This window comes from Ornithorhynchus anatinus, unplaced genomic scaffold (assembly GCF_004115215.2).
Source record: "Ornithorhynchus anatinus isolate Pmale09 unplaced genomic scaffold, mOrnAna1.pri.v4 scaffold_93_arrow_ctg1, whole genome shotgun sequence".
In the NCBI taxonomy this organism is placed as follows: Eukaryota; Metazoa; Chordata; class Mammalia; order Monotremata; family Ornithorhynchidae; genus Ornithorhynchus; species Ornithorhynchus anatinus.
Window position 1 is genome coordinate 1,836,889 of NW_024396943.1, and position 17,333 is coordinate 1,854,221.

At 48.5% G+C, this 17,333-nt stretch overlaps 1 non-coding gene across 1 annotated transcript; it reads right to left on the reverse strand.

Annotated features, from left to right (window-relative positions):
• Positions 1-17,195: 17,195 nt before the first annotated feature.
• Positions 17,196-17,333, reverse strand: LOC114809008. Its single transcript, XR_003756761.1, has one exon. It is a non-coding gene; the product is annotated as a small nucleolar RNA SNORA7 (small nucleolar RNA).

Sequence of the window (17,333 nt, forward strand, 5' to 3'; positions counted from 1 at the left end):
TCTTGGAGGAGATGTGCCTTCAGTGAGGCTTTGAAGGGATGGGGATAGGGGGAGCGTAATTGTCTGTTGGATTTGAGGAGGGCATTCCAGACCAGAGGCAGGATGTGGGCGAGAGGTCGGCGGCGAGATACACAAGATCGAGGTACAGTGAGAAGGTTAGCATTAGTGGAGTTAAGTGTGCGGGCTGGGTTATAGTAGGAGAGTAGCGAGGTGAGATAGGAGGGGGCAAGGGGATGGAGTGCTTTAAAGCCAATGGTGAGGAGTTTCTGTTTGATGGGCAACCCCTGGAGTTTCTTCAGAAGAGGGGAAATGTGGCCTGAACGTTTTTGTAGAAAAAATGATCTGGGCAGCAGAGTGAAGTATGAACTGGAGTTGGGAGAGATAGAAGGCTGGGACGTCAGCAAGGAAGCTGATACAGTAATCAAGGTGGGATAGGATAAGTGATTGGATGGAGAGGAAAGGGCGGATTTTACCGATGTGAAGGTGGAACCGACAGATTTTAGTGATGGATTGAATATGTGGATTGAATGAGAGAGAGGAGCCAAGGATAATACTAATAATAATGATGGCATTTGTTTAAGCCCTTCTTATGTACCAGGCACTGTACTAAGCGTTGGGATGGATACAAGCAAATCCGGTTGGACACAGTCCCTGTCCCACATGGGGCTCACAGTCTCAATCCCCATTTTACAGATGAGATAACTGAGGCCAGAGAAGTGAAGTGACTTGCCCAAGGTCACACAGCAGACAAGAGGCCATGCTGGGATTAGAACCCATGATCTACTGACTGCCGGGCCTGTGCTCTAGCCACTAAGTCAAGATTACGGGCTTGTGAGGTTGGAAGGCCAGTGGTTCCATCTAGGGTGATGGGAAAGTCAGGGGGAGGACAAGGTTTGCCTAGGAAGAACAGAAGTTCTGCTTTAGACATGTTAAGTTTGAGGTGACAGGAGGACATCCAAGTAGAGATGTCTTCAAGTCAGGAGGAAATGTGAGACAGCAGTGAGGAAGAGAGATCAGGGCTGGAGATGTAGGTTTGGAATTCATCTGCATGGTAGTTGAAGCCATGTGAGAAAATGAGTTCCACAAAGGAGTGGGAGTAGCTGGAGAATAGAAGGGAACCCAGAATTGAACCTTGAGGGACCCACACAGTTAGGGGGTGGGAGGCAGAGGGGCAACCCAGGAAAGAGACTGAGAATAAGCAGCCAGAGAGATAGGAGGAGAACCAGAAAATGATGGTGTCAGTGAAGCCGAGGTTGGATAATGTTTCCAGGAGAAGGGTGGTCGACAGTGTCGAAGGGATTAGGATGGCACAGAGGCCACTGGATCCGGCAAGAAGGCGATCATTGGTGACCTTTGAGAGGGTGGTTTCTATGAAGTGAATGGGACAGAATCTAGGTTGGAAGGGGTCATAAAAACTGAGGTCTCTGTGGGGGAACAGCAAGGATTTGCGAGGCGGAAGTGGTGTGTGGGAGAGAAGGCAGGTGAGGAGGTTGTGGTCAGATAGAGTGATTTCAGAATTGGTGAGGGAAGAGATTGGTCAGTGGCTAGAGATGATGAGATGGAGTGTGTATCCAAATTGGTGAGTGGGCAAGGTGGGGTGGAGCAGAAGGTCCGTGGAGTTGAGGAATGACAAAAAGAGGGCTGCAGAAGGGTCATTAGGAACATCTATGTGGATTAGGGATTAAAATGTTTAAAATACGTGGAGGTGGGAACTGGGGGGTTGGGCGGGGGGAGGGCCTTGATGACTGTTACTAGAATCTGGCATGGGTGGTAGAGGCAGATGATATGAGAAGCAGCGTGGCTTAGTGGAAAGAGCATGGGCTTGGGAATCAGAGGATGCGGATTCTAATCCCAGCTCCACCACTTGTCTGCTGTGTGACTTTGGGCAAGTCACTTAACTTCTCTGGGCCTCAGTTACCTCATCTGGAAAATGGGGATTAAGACTGTGAGCCCCATGTGGGACAAACTGATTATCTTGGATCTCCCCCAGTGCTTAGAACAGTGCTTGGCACATAGTAAGTGCTTAACAAATGTGATCATCATCATTATTATATACGGGCTTCAAAGGAAGGGAAAGAAAGGGATGGGGGAGGTGGAATGGTACCAAAGCGGCACTGGGGCGTGAGAAGGAAGCCAACACCTCCTCCTTTCTTTGTGAGTCTGGGGGAGTGGGTGAAGATGAGGCCCCCTCTGGAGAGAACAGCATGGGAGACTGTGTCGTCTGGACAGAGCCAGATTTCAGTGATGGCGAGGAGGAGGAGTGATTAGGTCAGGAACAGGTCACAGATAAAGGGAAGCTGCCCCATGATGGAGCAGAGGTTCCACAGGCTGCACTTGGTTGAGGCTGTGGGGGCAAGGGGGAAGGTTTGTGGGGGAGGGGACGGCCCAAGGGGTGGGGAGGGGTTGGATGGAGTGATTTGACAGGGGCCGGTGCAGGTGGAGTTGGGGATGAGGGGTGGCACTGGGTGAGGACGACAGGGACGGGATGGGGAGGAGGAGTTGGGATGTCGCAAAGGGTGGGGGGAGGTTGGGTGGAGGAGGGGGAAGGGGAGGCATGGAGGGAGGGGAGGCCTGGGAGGGGCTGACTGGGGATGGGGATTGAAGGGTCATGGTGGGGTCAATGAAGTTTAAGCGTTGTAGGTGAGGTAAAAGACAGCAAAACCTACTTAATCCGCTAATACCCTGAGGAGATGCTTGAATCGTCCTTGGGTCCTTGAAAGTGAAGAGGCCAGTGTTTAGGAGAAAACTCTTGGACATCTGTTGAGCAAGCCTTTGTAAAGGGAGATGTCACTGTAGGACACCTGCTGGGGCTCTCTCTGAAAGAGGAAATGCCTCCCTAGGATTCCTTCTGATCCCACCTCTAAGGGCAGGAATGCCTCTGTAGGTCCCTCCCTTGGCCATTCTCTCAGCTAGGAATTGCCTCTCCAGAGCACCTGCTGGCTCCCTCTCTGGAAGGGGACATGCTTCCCTAGGGCATTCCCTGGGCTATTCTCCGGAAGTGAAAATATCTCTCTAGGACACCTTCTAGGTCACTCTCCATGAGAGGAAATTCCTCCCTAGGATTCCTTCTGGCCTTCTCTCTAAGGGACAAATGCAACTCTACGACGCTACCTGGGCCATTCCCTGGGATAGGAAATAGCTCTCCAGGATATCTGCTTATCCACTCCTTGGGCGAGGAAATGCCTCTCTAGGATGAGCAGCGTGGCCTAGTGGTAAAAGCATGGGCCTGGGAGTCAGAGGACTTGGGTTCTAATCCCATCTCTGCTACTTGCCTGCTGTGACTTGGGGCACTTAACTTCTCTGTGCCTCAGTTTCCTCATCTGTAAAATGGTGAGTCGAGGCCTCCTCCTACTTGGGCTGTGAGCCCCATGTGGGAAAGGGACTGTGTCTGACCTGATTAACTTGTATCTACCCCACTGCATAGAACTTGCTCGATACATAGGAAGCGCTTGACAAATATAATAATAAAATAGGATACCTGCCAGGCCATTCTCTCTGAGAAGAAATTCATGACTAGAACAGACCATGGGCCAATTTATGGGAAACGAAATGCCTTTCTAAGAGTTATTCTCTGTAAGTGACAATGCCTTTCAAAGACAGCCACTTGGCCATCCTCTGGGGAAGAAAATGTTTCCCTAGGATTCCTCAGGCCCACTCTAAATGGGGAAATGCCTCGCTAGGATACTCACCGGGACACCGCAACAGGAACCACCTCTGTAGCTCCCCAAGTTGAGACCCTCTGGGAGAAAAATGCCTCTGAAAGACACCTCCTGGGCTCCTCCTACCTTTCCTACACACTTCACTGTGCACCCCTTGATTACTTTAATCCTCACCCCAGGTCCTCAGCACTTATGTACAGATCCTTATACTTTGGTATTTTTTGCCAGATTGCACTTTCCAAGCGCTTAGTACAGTGCTCTGCATACAGTAAGCGCTCAATAAATATGATTGAATAAATGAATTTCCCCTACCTGTAATTCTTTTATTGTCTGTCTCCTCCTGTTGACTATAAGCTCCTTCTGGGGCATCAATCATGTCTTCAACCTCTATCGGATTATATTCTTTCCCATGTGCTTCATACAGTGTTCTGCACATTGCAAGCGCTCAGTAAATGATACCATTGATTGATTGACTGGTTAATAGGAAATGTCTCTCCCAGACACCTGCTTAGCAAACCCTTTGGAAAAGGAAATGCCTCACTCTTAGATTGTGAGTCCCACAAGGTAGAGGGATCCCAAGTCCTCATGTCCTCTTCTCTTACTCCCTTCGGTAACACCTTTCCACTTGGATTTGCACCCTTTATTCACCCCTCCCTCAGACCTATAGGACTTGCAGATGTGTATATGTATACCCATATATATATATACATATATATGTATGTTTGTGGGTGCATCTGTGATTTATTTATTTATATTATTGCCTGTCCCCCCTCTAGACTGTAAGCTCCTTGTGGGCAGGGATCGTCTCCACCGACTTGCCCCTTTCAAGTTCTTAGTATGGTGCTCTGAATAAAGTATGATTGATTGATTGATTTTTAATTGCAACCAGTATATTTTCTCCCAACGCTTAGTACACTGTTTTGCACCAAGCGGATGCTTAATACCTGCAGGGCCATTATCTGTGACAGGAAATTCCTCTCTGAAGACACCAATTGGGTCCCCCTCTGTGAGAGAAATTGCCTCCCTAGGGCACCGGCTGGACCACTCTCTGTGAGAGGAAAGGCTTCCCCCGGGGGGGTTTCCATCCCATTCTCTAAGGGTGGAAATGCTTCGCTAGGACATTAACAGAGCCAAGAGGAAATGCCTCTCTTGGACATCTGCTGGACCACTCTCTAGGGGAGGAAATGCATCTCTGGGCATATCTTGGGTTCCAGGAAAGGAAATGCCACTCTAGAATATCTGCTCTGTCACTCTCTGGGAGAGGAAATGCCAGTATAGGACCCAGCCTGGTTACTTTCTGGGAGAAGAAATGCCTCTCTAGGATACACTGCTAGTCCACTCTCTGGACACCCCCATGCCAGGCTCTGAAGAAGTAGTTCCTCCTAAGGGCAATTCTGGAAGTGAAAATACTTCTCTAGGACATCTGTTGGGCCACTCTCTGTTAGAAGAAATTCCTCCCTAGAATGCCTTCTGGCCTACTGTGTAAGGAGGCAAATATCACTCAAAGACACTCACTGGGTAACCTCTTCTATATAATGGTATCTGTTAAGCACTTATTATGTTCCAGGCACTGTACTAAGCACTGGGGTGGATACAAGCAAATCGAGGTCGACACAGTCCCTGGCCCATTTGGGGCTCACAGTTTCACACCCCATTTTAGAGATGAGGTAACCGAGGCCCAGAGAAGTGAAGTGACCTGCCCAAAGTCATAAAGCAATCAGGTAGTGGAGCCAGGATTAGGACCTTCTGCCTCCCAGGTCTGAGCTCTATCCACTATGCCATGCTGCATCTCTCTAGGACACCTGTTGTTCCTCTTTCTCAGGAGAGAAAATTCCTCTCAAGAACACCTTCTGGGCTATTCTCTATGAGAGGAAAATCCTCCCAAGAACACCCACTTGACCAATCTCTGGAAAAGGAAATGCCTCTCTCGGACACCCGCTGTTCCATCCTCTGGGGAGGAAACGTCTCTGTAGGACACAGCTTGGCCACCTTCTGGGGGATGAAATGCTTCCCTAGGAGATCCCCTGGCCTAGGCGATGGATATGAAATCATTTTATTCATACGAATGTCTGACTCCCTCTCTAGACTGTAAGAGTGGTTTACCCCCACTGTCTCCATTTCCTCTCATCCCACTTTCTCCTCCACCCCCTGCAGTCTGGTTTCCTCCCCCTCCACTCTACTGAACCTTCCCTCCCCAAGGTCACCGATGATTTTCCTTTCCACTCAATCCAATGGACTCTATCCGATCTGAAGTTGCCCGGACCTCTCAGTTCATTCATTCAATAGTATTTATTGAGCACTTACTATGTGAAGAGCACTGTACTAAGCGCTTGGAATGAACAAGTCGGCAACAGATACAGTACCTGCCATTTGACAGGCTTACAGTCAAATCGGGGGAGACAGGCAGACAAGAACAATGGCAATAAATAGAGTCAAGGGAAAGAACATCTCGTAAAAACAATGGCAACTAAACAGAATCGAGGCGATGTACATTTCATTAACAAAATAAATAGGGTAATGAAAATATATACAGTTGAGCAGACGAGTACAGTGCTGAGGGGATGGGAAGGGAGAGGGGGAGGAGCAGAGGGAAATGGGGGGAAAAGAGGGTTTAGCTGTGGAAAGATGAAGGGGGGGCGGTAGAGGGAGTAGAGGGAGAAGGGGAGCTCAATCTGGGAAGGCCTCTTGGAGGAGGTGAGTTTTAAGTAGGGTTTTGAAGAGGGGAAGAGAATTAGTTGCCTTTGACCCTGTGGATCACCCCCTTCTCCTTGAAACATTATCTAACATTGTCCTCTCCTGGTTCTCTGCCTAACTCTCTGACCAGTCATTTTCAGTCTCTTTCACGGGGTCCTCTTCTGCTTCCAACACTCGAACTGTGGGGCTCCCTTTTTAATTACCATCCACATCCTCTCCCTTGGAGAACTCATTTGCTCCCATGGCTTCAATTATGTGAATGATTCCCAAAATCTACCTCCCCAGCCCTGACCTCTCTCCCTCTCTGCAGTCTCATATTTCCTCATGCCTTCATGTCATCTCTACTTGGATGTCCCACTGAAACCTTAAGCTTAACACATCCAAAACAGAACTTCTCATCTTCCCACCTAAACCCTGTACTCCCTCAGACTTGACCATCACTGTAGACAATACCACCATCCTCCCTGCCTCCGAAGCCTGTGACCTCGGCATTATCCTCAACTGATCTCTCTCATTCAACCTGCCTGTTGGTTCTACCTTCGCACCATCTAGAATCTGCCCCTTTCTCTCCATCCAAACTGCTACCACGCCGGTCCAAGCACTTGTTCTATCCCTCCTCGAGTGCTGAGACAGCCTCCTTGCTGGCCTCCCAGCCTCCAGCCTCTCCCCTTTCTAGTCTATGCTTCACTCTGCTGCCTGGATCATTTTCTAAAAAACCTCAGTTCAAGTCTCCCCACTCCTCAGAAACCTCCAATGGTTGCCCATCTATCTCCTCATCAAACAGAAACTCCTGCCCATAGGGTTTAAGGCACTCAATCAGCTCTCTCCCTCTTACCTATTCTCGCTCCTCTCCCACTACAACCAAGCCTGCACACTTTGCTCCTCTACCACCAACCTACTTACTACAACTCAGTCTCATATCTCTCTCCATTGGCCCCTTGCTCATGCTTTCACTCCTGCTTGGAACTCCCTCCCTCTTCATATCCATCAGACCACCGCTCTCTATTTTCAAAGCCCTGCTAAAACCATACCTCCCCCAGAAAGCCTTCCCTGACAAACCTCTCATGTCACCTCCCTCTTTTCCCTCCCTTCTAGTTGCCTACACACTTGGGTGTGTACCCCTTAAGTACTTGGATACTCATCCCACCCTCACTCCCTCAGCACTTTTGTACATTCCCTTATACTCTATAATTTACTTTAATGTCTGTCTCTCCAACTAGATTGTAAACTCCTTGAGGGCATGGATTGTCTCTACCAACTCTGTTACACTGTAATCTCCCAAGCGTCTAGTTCAGAGCTCTTCACAAAGTCAGTGCTCAATAAATACAATTGACTGATTGATTAGAGCAGCTACCTCAGGCCTCACATGGATTCAAACTCAGCCTTATATAGATGAGTTCCCCCAACTTGCCCAGACCACACAGTTTTTCTCCAGACAGGAACCTGAGCTGCTCTATCCCACATTGGCTTGCCTGGTGCTCTGTTTTATCTATATCCCTTTAACTTTCCAGGAACGTGGATTTGCAGAATGGACCATAGCTGGCTTTTAAGCTACAGAAAGATGAAGTCCGGGGTGGGGTTTTATGGTCTGTTTACCCTCTTTCCAGTCCCTCTCCTGTCAAGTTGGACTTCTGTTTTTCTGTCCTGGTTTATAGAACTTGTGGGAAAATAGGGGGTGCCCGGGGTCCCAATTCTGCATTTTTTCATCTCCGGGATCAATCAATCGTTTGTATTGAGTGCTTACTATGTGCAGAGCCCTGTACTAAGTGCTTGGGAGAGTAAAATAGAACTATAAAACAGACATGTTCCCTGCCCACAGTGAGTTTACAGCCTAGAGGAGGAGACAGACATTAATATAAATAAATAAATTACAGATATGTACATGTGTGCTGTGGGACTGGGAGGGGGTGAACAAAGGGAGCAAGTCAGGGCGACGCAGAAGGGAGTGGAAGGAAAGGAAAAGAGAGCTTAGTCAGGGAAGGCCTCTTGGAGGAGATGTGCCTTCAAAAAGGCTTCGAAGGGGAGGAGAGTAATTGTCTGTTGGCTATGAAGAGGGAGGGTGTTCCAGGCCAGAGGCAGGATGTAGGTGAGGGGTCAGTGGAGAGATATATGAGATCAAGGTACAGTGAGAAGGTTGGCATCAGAGGAGTGAAGTGTGCGGGTTGGGTTTTAGCAGGAAAGTAGGGAGGTGAGGTAGGAGGGAGCAAGGTGATGGAGTGTGTTAAAACCGATGGTGAGAAATTTCCCTATGATGTGGAGGTGGATAGGCAACCACTGGAGGTTCTTGAGGAGTGGCGAAATATGGACTGAACTTTTTGTAGAAAAATTATCTGGGCAACAGAGTGAAGTATGGACTGGAGTACAGAGAGAGACAGGAGGCAGGGAGGTCAGCAAGGAGGTTGATAAAGTAATGGAGGCAGCATAGGATTAAATGCTTGGATTAACATGGCAGCAGTTTGGATGGAGAGGAAAGGGTGGGTTTTAGTGATGCTATGAAGGTTGAACTGACAGTATTTAGTGATGGATTGAATTTAGTGATGGATTTAATGAGAGAGAGGAATCAAGCCCCTCCACCTCCACACCAAACAAAAACTCTTCATCATTGGCTTTAAAGCACTCAATCACATTGCCCCCTACTACCTCACCTCGCTACTCGTCTACTGCAACCCAGCCCACACACTTTGTTCCTCTAATGCTAATCTCACTGTACCTTGATCTCACCTATCTCACCACCGACCTCTCTCCCATATCCTACCTCTGGCCTGGGATGTCCTCCCTCCTCATATCAGACCGATAATTGCTCTCCCCCACTTCAAAACCTTATGGAAGGCACATCTCCTCTAAGAAGCCTTCCCTGATTGAGCCCTCCTCTCCTCTTCTCCCACTCCCTTCTGCACTGCTCTTACTTACTCCTTCATTCCTCCTCCCTCCCATCCCCACAGCATATATGTATATATCTGTAATTTATTTATTTGTTTAGATTAATGTCTGTCTCCTCCTCTAGACTGTGAGCTCGCTGTGGGCAGGAATGGGTATGTTTGTTGTTATAATGTACTCTCCCAAGTGCTTAGTATAGTGCTTTGCACACAGTAAGTGCTCGATAAATATGATTGAATGAATATGTGGGTTAAATGGGAGAGATGAATCAAGGATAATGCCAAAGTTCATTCATTCATTCAATAGTATTTATTGAGTGCTTACTATGTGCAGAGCACTGTACTAACACTTGGAATGTACAGATCGGTAACAGATAGAGACAGTCCCTGCCCTTTGATGGGCTTACAGTCCAATCGGGGGAGACGGACAGACAAGAACAATGGCAATAAATAGAATCAAGGGGAAGAACATCTCATAAAAACAATAGCAAATAAATAGAACCAAGGTGATGTACATCTCATTAACAAAATAAATAGGGTAATGAACATATACACAGTTGAGCGGACAAGTACAGTGGTGAGGGGATGGGACGGGAGAGGGGGAGGAGCAGAGGGAAAGGGGGGAGACGAGGGTTTAGCTGCGGAGAGGTGAAGGGGGGGTAGAGGGAGCAGAGGGAAAAGGGGAGCTCAGTCTGGGAAGGTCTCTTGGAGGAGGTGAGCTTTAAGTAGGATTTTGAAGAGGGGAAGAGAATTAGTTTGGCGGAGGTGAGGAGGGCGGGCATTCCAGGACCACGGGAGGACGTGGCCCAGGGGTCCACGGTGGGATAGGCTAGAATGGGGGATGGTGAGAAGGTGGGAGGCAGAGGAGTGGAGCGTGCGGGGTGGGCAGTAGAAAGAGAGAAGGGAGGAGAGGTAGGAAGGGGCAAGGGGATGGAGAGCCTTGAAGCCTAGAGTGAGAAGTTTTTGTTTTGTGTGGAGGTCGATAGGCAACCACTGTTTTTAAGAAGGGGAGTTACATGCCCAGAGCGATTCTGCAGGAAGATGAGTCGGGCAGCGGAGTGAAGAATAGGCTGGAGTGGGGAGAGAGAGGAGGAAGGGAGATCACAGAGCAGGCTGACACAGTAATCTAGCCGGGATATTATGAGAGCCTGTAGCAGTAAGATAGCCGTTTGGGTGGAGAGGAAAAGGCAGATCTTGGCGATATTACAAAGGTGAGACCGGCAGATTTTGGTGATGGATTGGCTGTGTGGGGTAAGGGCTTGTGAGACCGGAAGGAGGGTGGTGCTGTCTACAGTGATGGGAAAGTCAGGGGGATGACAGCGTTTGGATGGGAAGAGGAGTCTTATTTTGGACATGTCAAGTTTGAGGTGACGCCAGGACATCCGAGTAGAGATGTCTTGAAGGCAGGAGGAAATGCGAGACTGCAAAGAGGGAGAGAGATCAGGGTTGGAGATGTAGATTTGGGAATCATCTGCATAGAGGTGATAGTTGAAGCCATGGGAGTGAATAATAATATAATAATAATAATGATAATGGAATTTGTGAAGTGCTTACTATGTGCCAAATACTGTTCTTAGCGCTGGGGTACATACAAGGTAATGAGGTTGTCCCATGTGGGGCTCACAGTCTTAATCCCAATTTACAGATGAGGCAACTGAGGCCCAGAGAAGTTAAGTGACTTGCCCAAGGTCACAGAGTAGACGAGTGGAGGAGCCGGAATTAGAATCCACGTCCTCTGTCTCCCAAGCCCATGCTCTTTCCATTGAGCCATGCTTCTTTATGAGCTCTCCAAGGGAGTGGGTGTAGATGGAGAACAGAAGGGAACCCAGAACTGAACCTTGAGGGACCCCCACAGTTAGGGGGTGGGTGTCTCTATCTGTTGCCGACTTGTTCATCCCAAGCGCTTAGTACAGTGCTCTGCACATAGTAAGCGCTCAATAAATACTATTGAATGAGTGGTAGGGGAGAAGCCTGCAAAAGAGACTGAGCGGCCAGAGAGATGAGAGGAGAACCCGGAGAGGAGAGTATCTGTAATCCCATCTGTCTCTCCCAAAGCATCTCACCTCACCTTGCCTCCGTATCCTCTCTTCCCACTCTCGATGATCAGGTTACCACTTTCAACTCCACCTTTTCTACTCAACTTGACTCGCTCACCCTCCTTTCCCTCCGCTGCTTTCGCTCCACTAACCTGCCGCCCTGGATCTCTGCCTCTGTCTGCCTCCTTCGTTCTTATGCTCGAGCTACTGAGCACTGCTGGTGGAGGTCCAAGCACCAAGCCAACCTTATTCACTTCAAATTTATCCTTTCCTGCCTTAACTCTGCCCTCTCCTCTGCCAGGCAAAGCTACTTTTCTTCCCTCATTGACACCCATGCCCGTCACCCCTGCCAATTGTTCCAGACTTTTAACTCTCTCCTCAGGTCCCCTGTTCCTCCCCCTCCCCCATCCCTCACCCCCAACCATCTGGCCACCTACTTCATTATGAAAATTAACACAATCAGGTCTGAGCTCCCCCAGGTCAACGCTCCCTCTTTCCCATCCCCCCGCTCCCAACCCTCTCCCCTACTTTCTCATCCTTTCCTGCAGTATCCTCCGAGGAGATCTCCTCTCTCCTCGCAAGTGCCACCCCCTCCACCTGTGCTTCGGACCCCATTCCCACTTACCTTATAAAAACTATGGCTCCTTCCCTCCTCCCCTCCTTAACTTCTATCTTTAACCACTCACTATCCAATGGCTTCTTCCCCTCTGCCTTCAAACATGCCCATGTCTGCCCCATCCTTAAAAAAAACCCTCTCTCGACCCCACTTCCCCTTCCAGTTATCGCTCTATCTCCCTCCTACCCTTCCTTTTCATACTCCTAGAACAAGTCATCTACACTCGCTGCCGTTAATTCCTCAACTCCAACACTCTCATGCACCCCTTCCAATCTGGCTTCCATCCCCTCCACTCTACCGAGACTACTCTCTCAAGAGAAGCAGCGTGGCTCAGTGGAAAAGAGCATGGGCTTGGGAGTCAGAAGTCATGGGTTTGAATCCCAGCTCTGCCACTTGTCAGCTGTGTGACTGTGGCCAAGTCACTTAACTTCTCTGTGCCTCAGTTACCTCATCTGGAAAATGGGGATTAAAACTGTGAGCCCCACGTGGGACAACCTGATCACTCTGTATCTACCCCAGCGCTTAGAACAGTGCTCTGCACATAGTAAGCGCTTAACAAATACCAACATTATTATTATTATTAAAAGTCACCCATGACCTCCTTCTTGCCAAATCCAATGGCACCTACTCTATCCTAATCCTCCTCGACCTCTCAGCTGCCTTTGACACTGTCGACCATCCCCTTCCCCTCCACACCTTATCTCACCTTGGCTTCACGGACTCCGTCCTCTCCTGGTTCTCCTCTTATCTCTCTGGCCGTTCATTCTCGGTCTCCTTTGCAGGCTCCTCCTCCCTCTCCCATCCACTAACTGTAGGGGTTCCTCAAGGGTCAGTTTTTGGCCCTCTTCTGCTCTCCATCTATACTCACTCCCTTGGTGAACTCATTTGCTCCCATGGCTTCAACTACCATCTCTATGCAAATGACACCTAAATCTACATCTCCTCCCCTCTTCTCTCCTCCTCACTTCAGGCTCGTATCTCCTCCTGCCTCCAGGACGTCTCCACCTGGACATCTGCCTGCCACCTAAAACTCAACATGTCCAAATCTGAGCTCCTTATTTTCCCTCCCAAACCCTGTCCTCTCCCTGACTTCCCTGTCACTGTGGTCGGCACGACTGTCTTTCCTGTCTCACAAGCTCGCAACCTTGGTGTCATCCTTGACTCAGCTCTCTCATTCACCCCACACATCCAATCTGTCACCAACACCTGCCAGTCTCACCTTCACAATATCGCCAAGATCTGCCCTTTCCTCTCCATCCAAATGGCTATCGTGCTGGTACAAGCTCTCATAATATCCCAACTGGATTCTTGGCTCAGCCTCCTCTCTGATCTCCCATCCTCCTGTCTCTCCCCACTCCAGTCTATTCTTCATTCCGCTGCTGGATCATCTTCCTACAGAAACGCTCTGGGCATGTCACTCCCCTCCTCCAAAACCTCCAGTGGTTGCCTATCAACCTTCACACGAAACAAAAACTCCTCACTTTGGGCTTCAAAGCTCTCCATCACCTTGCCCTCTCCTACCTCACCTCCCTTCTTTCTACTGCCCACCCCGTACACTCTGCTCCTCTGCCGCTCACCTCCTCACTGTCCCCCGTTCATGCCTATCTCGCCGTCGACCCCTGGCCCACGTCCTACCACTGTCCTGGAATGCCCTCCCTCCTCACCTCCACCAAACTATCTCTCTTCCCCTCTTCAAAGCCCTATTGAGAGCTCACCTCATCCAAGAGGCCTTCCCAGACTGAGCTCCCCTCCTTTTCCCTCTGCTCCCCCTCCACCCTCCTCCCCTTCCCCATTCCCCTCCCCTCAGCTGAGCCCCCTTTCCTTCTGCTCCCCTTCCCCTCCCCACCCCACCCTCTGCTCCTCCCCTTCCCCCTTTCCCTCCCGTCAGCACTGTGCTCATTTGTATATATTATTTATTACCCTATTCATTTTGTTAATGAGGTATACATCCCCTTGATTCTATTTATTGTGATAATGTTGTCTTGTTTTTGTTTGTTCTGTTTTGCTCTGCTGTCTATCTCCCCCAATTAGACTGTGAGCCCGTCATTGGACAGGGATTGTCTCTATCTGTTGCCAAACTGTACATTCCAAGCGCTTGGTACGGTGCTCTGCACATAGTAAGTGCGCAATAAATACTATTGAATGAATGAGTGAATGAATGAATGAATGACGCCTAGTTTGGGAAATGTTTCCAGGAGAAAGGGGTGGTCGGTCATGTTGAAGGCAGGTCTGAGGTCGAGGAGGATTAGGATGGAGTAGAGGCCGTTGGATTTGGCAAGAAGGAGATCATCTGTGATCTTTGAGATGGGCGTTTCTGTGGAGAGAAGGGGAAGGACGCCAGAGTGGAGAGGGTCAAGGAGAGAAATGAAGGAGAGAAACATGAGACAGTGGGTGTAGACAACTCGCTCAAGGGGTTTGGAGAGGAATGGTAGGAGGGAGATGAGGTGATAATTAGAGGGAGCCGTGGGGTCCAGGGAGAGCTTCTTTAGGATAGAGGAGATGTGAACATGTTGGAAAGTGGGGAAAAAGTCATTGGAGAGCGCATAGTCAAAGATGGTGGGCAGGGAGGAAAGAAGGGAAGGGGCAAATGCTTTGATAAGGTGAGAAGGAATGGGGCCAGATACGCAGGTGGAGGGGATGGATTTTGAGTAAAGGCAGCAGGGCTCCTCTTGAGATACTGCTGGGAAAGAATGGGAGAGTTGAAGAAGGGGCAGGAGGAGGGAATTTCCCATTTTCCCCAACTGTACTTCATTTCACTGTCTAACTTCCCCTCTTGAATGGAAGTTTCTTAAAGGCAGGGAATGTGTCTTCCAACTCTACTGTATTGTACTCTGCCAAGTGCCTAGTACGGAGCTCACTACACAGTAAATGCTCAATAAATACCACTGAGAGATTGAATACAAGGAATTTAGACGGGCGTGTGGGTAGAATAATAATAATGGCCTAGTGGCTAGAGCCCGGACCTGGGAGGCAGAAGGTCATGGGTTCTAATCCCAGCTCTGCCACCTGTCTTCTGGGTGACCTTGGGCAAGTCATTTCACTTCTCTGGGCCTCAGTTGTCTCATCTATACAATGGGGAATGAGACTGTGAGCCCCACATGGGACAGGGATGGCGTCTAACCTGATTTGCTTGGATCCACCCCAGGGCTTGGCACAGTGCCTGGCACATAGTAAGCACTTAACAAATACAATTATTAGTATTATTATTAGAATATTTGTGAGGGCTTGAAAACTTATTTTAGCCTATGTACAAGACTGTGGGTTGTGCCTATATTTTTATGTTAGTCATGTGAAGATATACAGCACTAACTCGTGGTTTCATGCATGTCTCTCCATGGGTTAGGAAGTCACATGAAGACCAGGATCGTGTCTTGTACGTCCTTTGTAACTTGTATAGGTTTTACAGTGCTCCACAGAGAGCGAATGACTGCTGGGGGGCTGATTGCCCTAAACATTTCTATAGGACCTAGTGTTCAGGGATTTAACTTTAAATTCCAAGATACCTTCACAACAGCCCTATTAGATAGATAGTTGGAAAATTTCTCATCTTCCTTTCTTCAGACCCAGAGATGTGTTCTGATTAACCAGGGCTCTAAAGCTTGTCCAGGAAATGAATGGCAGAATTGTGACAAGATAATAAGTTTTCCATTCCCGGGGAAAATATACACCATATAAGAGAATGATAAATCAAACAGTCCGATTACGACTACTGTTGATGAAATGTTCTTGCACCCTTAATGCATTTTACTGTATTGAGAATGTTCTGAAACTAGCCAATCTAAATAATTTGAAAATATGCTTTTCTTGTAGATAAAGAATAACAACACGCAAGGAAATATAGAAGATTATAAAAGAACAAGGGATTCACTAATGGTAAAATCTCTTTGGTTATAGTCCTTGAACCAATATTCCTGTTTCTTGTCCATGTAAGTTTGATTGTGACCTTAGGTAGGGCTCCCTCCCTCCAACCTCTCACCCCTTCAGTCTATATCCTAGAACAAGAATTATAATCATGACCGTAAGTTCACTGTGGGCAGGGAATGTGTCTATCAACTCTGTGTCTACTCTCCCAAGCGCTTAGTACAGTGGTCTGCAGGTGGTAAGTGCTCCATAAATAGGAATGATTGATTGATTAATGGATAATAACTGCCACATTTTTTAATCCACACCAAGCTCTCCCCACCCTCAGCCCTGCTTTACCCCCATTCTCAGTTCCATTTCCTCTATGCCCCCCTACCAGTGGCTGCCTACCCACCTCTGCATCAAATAGAAACTTCTCACCATCAGCTTTGAAGCACTCCATCACATTTCCCCCGCCTACCTCACCTCGCTACTCTACTATGACAGATCCAGCTCACACACTTCACTCCTCTAATACTAACCTCCTCTCTGTACCTCAGTCTTGTCTATCCAGCCACCTACCTCTCACCCGCGTCCTGACCCTGGCCTGGAATGTCCTCCCTCTACATATACAACAGATGGCCACTCTTCCCACCTTCAAAGCCTTATTAAAAGCACATTTTCTCCAAGAGCCTTCCCTGACGAAGCCCTCATTTCCTCTCCTCCCACTCCCTTCTGCATCGCCCTTCCACTTGGATCTGCTCCCTTTATTCACCCCTCCCTCAGCCCCTCAGCAGTCAGTCAGTCAATCATATTTATTGAGCGCTTACTGTGTTTAGAGCACTGTGCTAATCACTTGGCAGAGTACAATGCAACAATAACAGGCACATTCCCTGCCCACGAGCTCACAGTCTGGAGGGGGAGACAGACATTAATATAAATATAAATATAAATGAGTAAATTCCGGATATGTACCTAAGTGCCGTGAGGCTGAGGGAGGGGTTGAATAAAGGGTGCAAATCCAAGTGCAGAGTATAACCCCCTCTAGATTATAAGCTCGATGTGGGTAGGGAAGTTGTCTACCAACTCTGTTATAGTGTACTCTCCCAACACTTACTAGAGTGCTCTGCATTTAGTAAGCACTCAAAAAATATGATTGACTGATTAATAGTGAAGGGTTGAATTGAGCATCCAAGCTCTTACCTGATCACCCTGTGACCAATTCATCAATTGTATTTATTGATCTTGTCTTGTCTTACACGGTCAGGTCATTTCTGACCCATAATGACACCACAGACACATCTCTCCCAGAACGACCCGTTCTCCATCTGCCATTGTTCTGGTAGTGGATCTATAGAGTTTTCTTGGTAAAAATACAGAAGTGGTTTACCATTGCTGCCTTCCGCTCAGTAAACTCGAGTTTCCGCCCTTGACTCTCTCCCACGCCTCTGCTGCCCGGCATGGGTGAATTTTGACTTGTGGCAGATTGCCTTCCATTTGCTAGCCACTGCCCAAGCTAGGAATGGAATGGGTAGGCCTCTGCCTGATTCTCCCTCCCATAGCTGAGACTGGTAGAGGACTGGAAACTCTCCAGGTGTGACTCTGAGAGGGG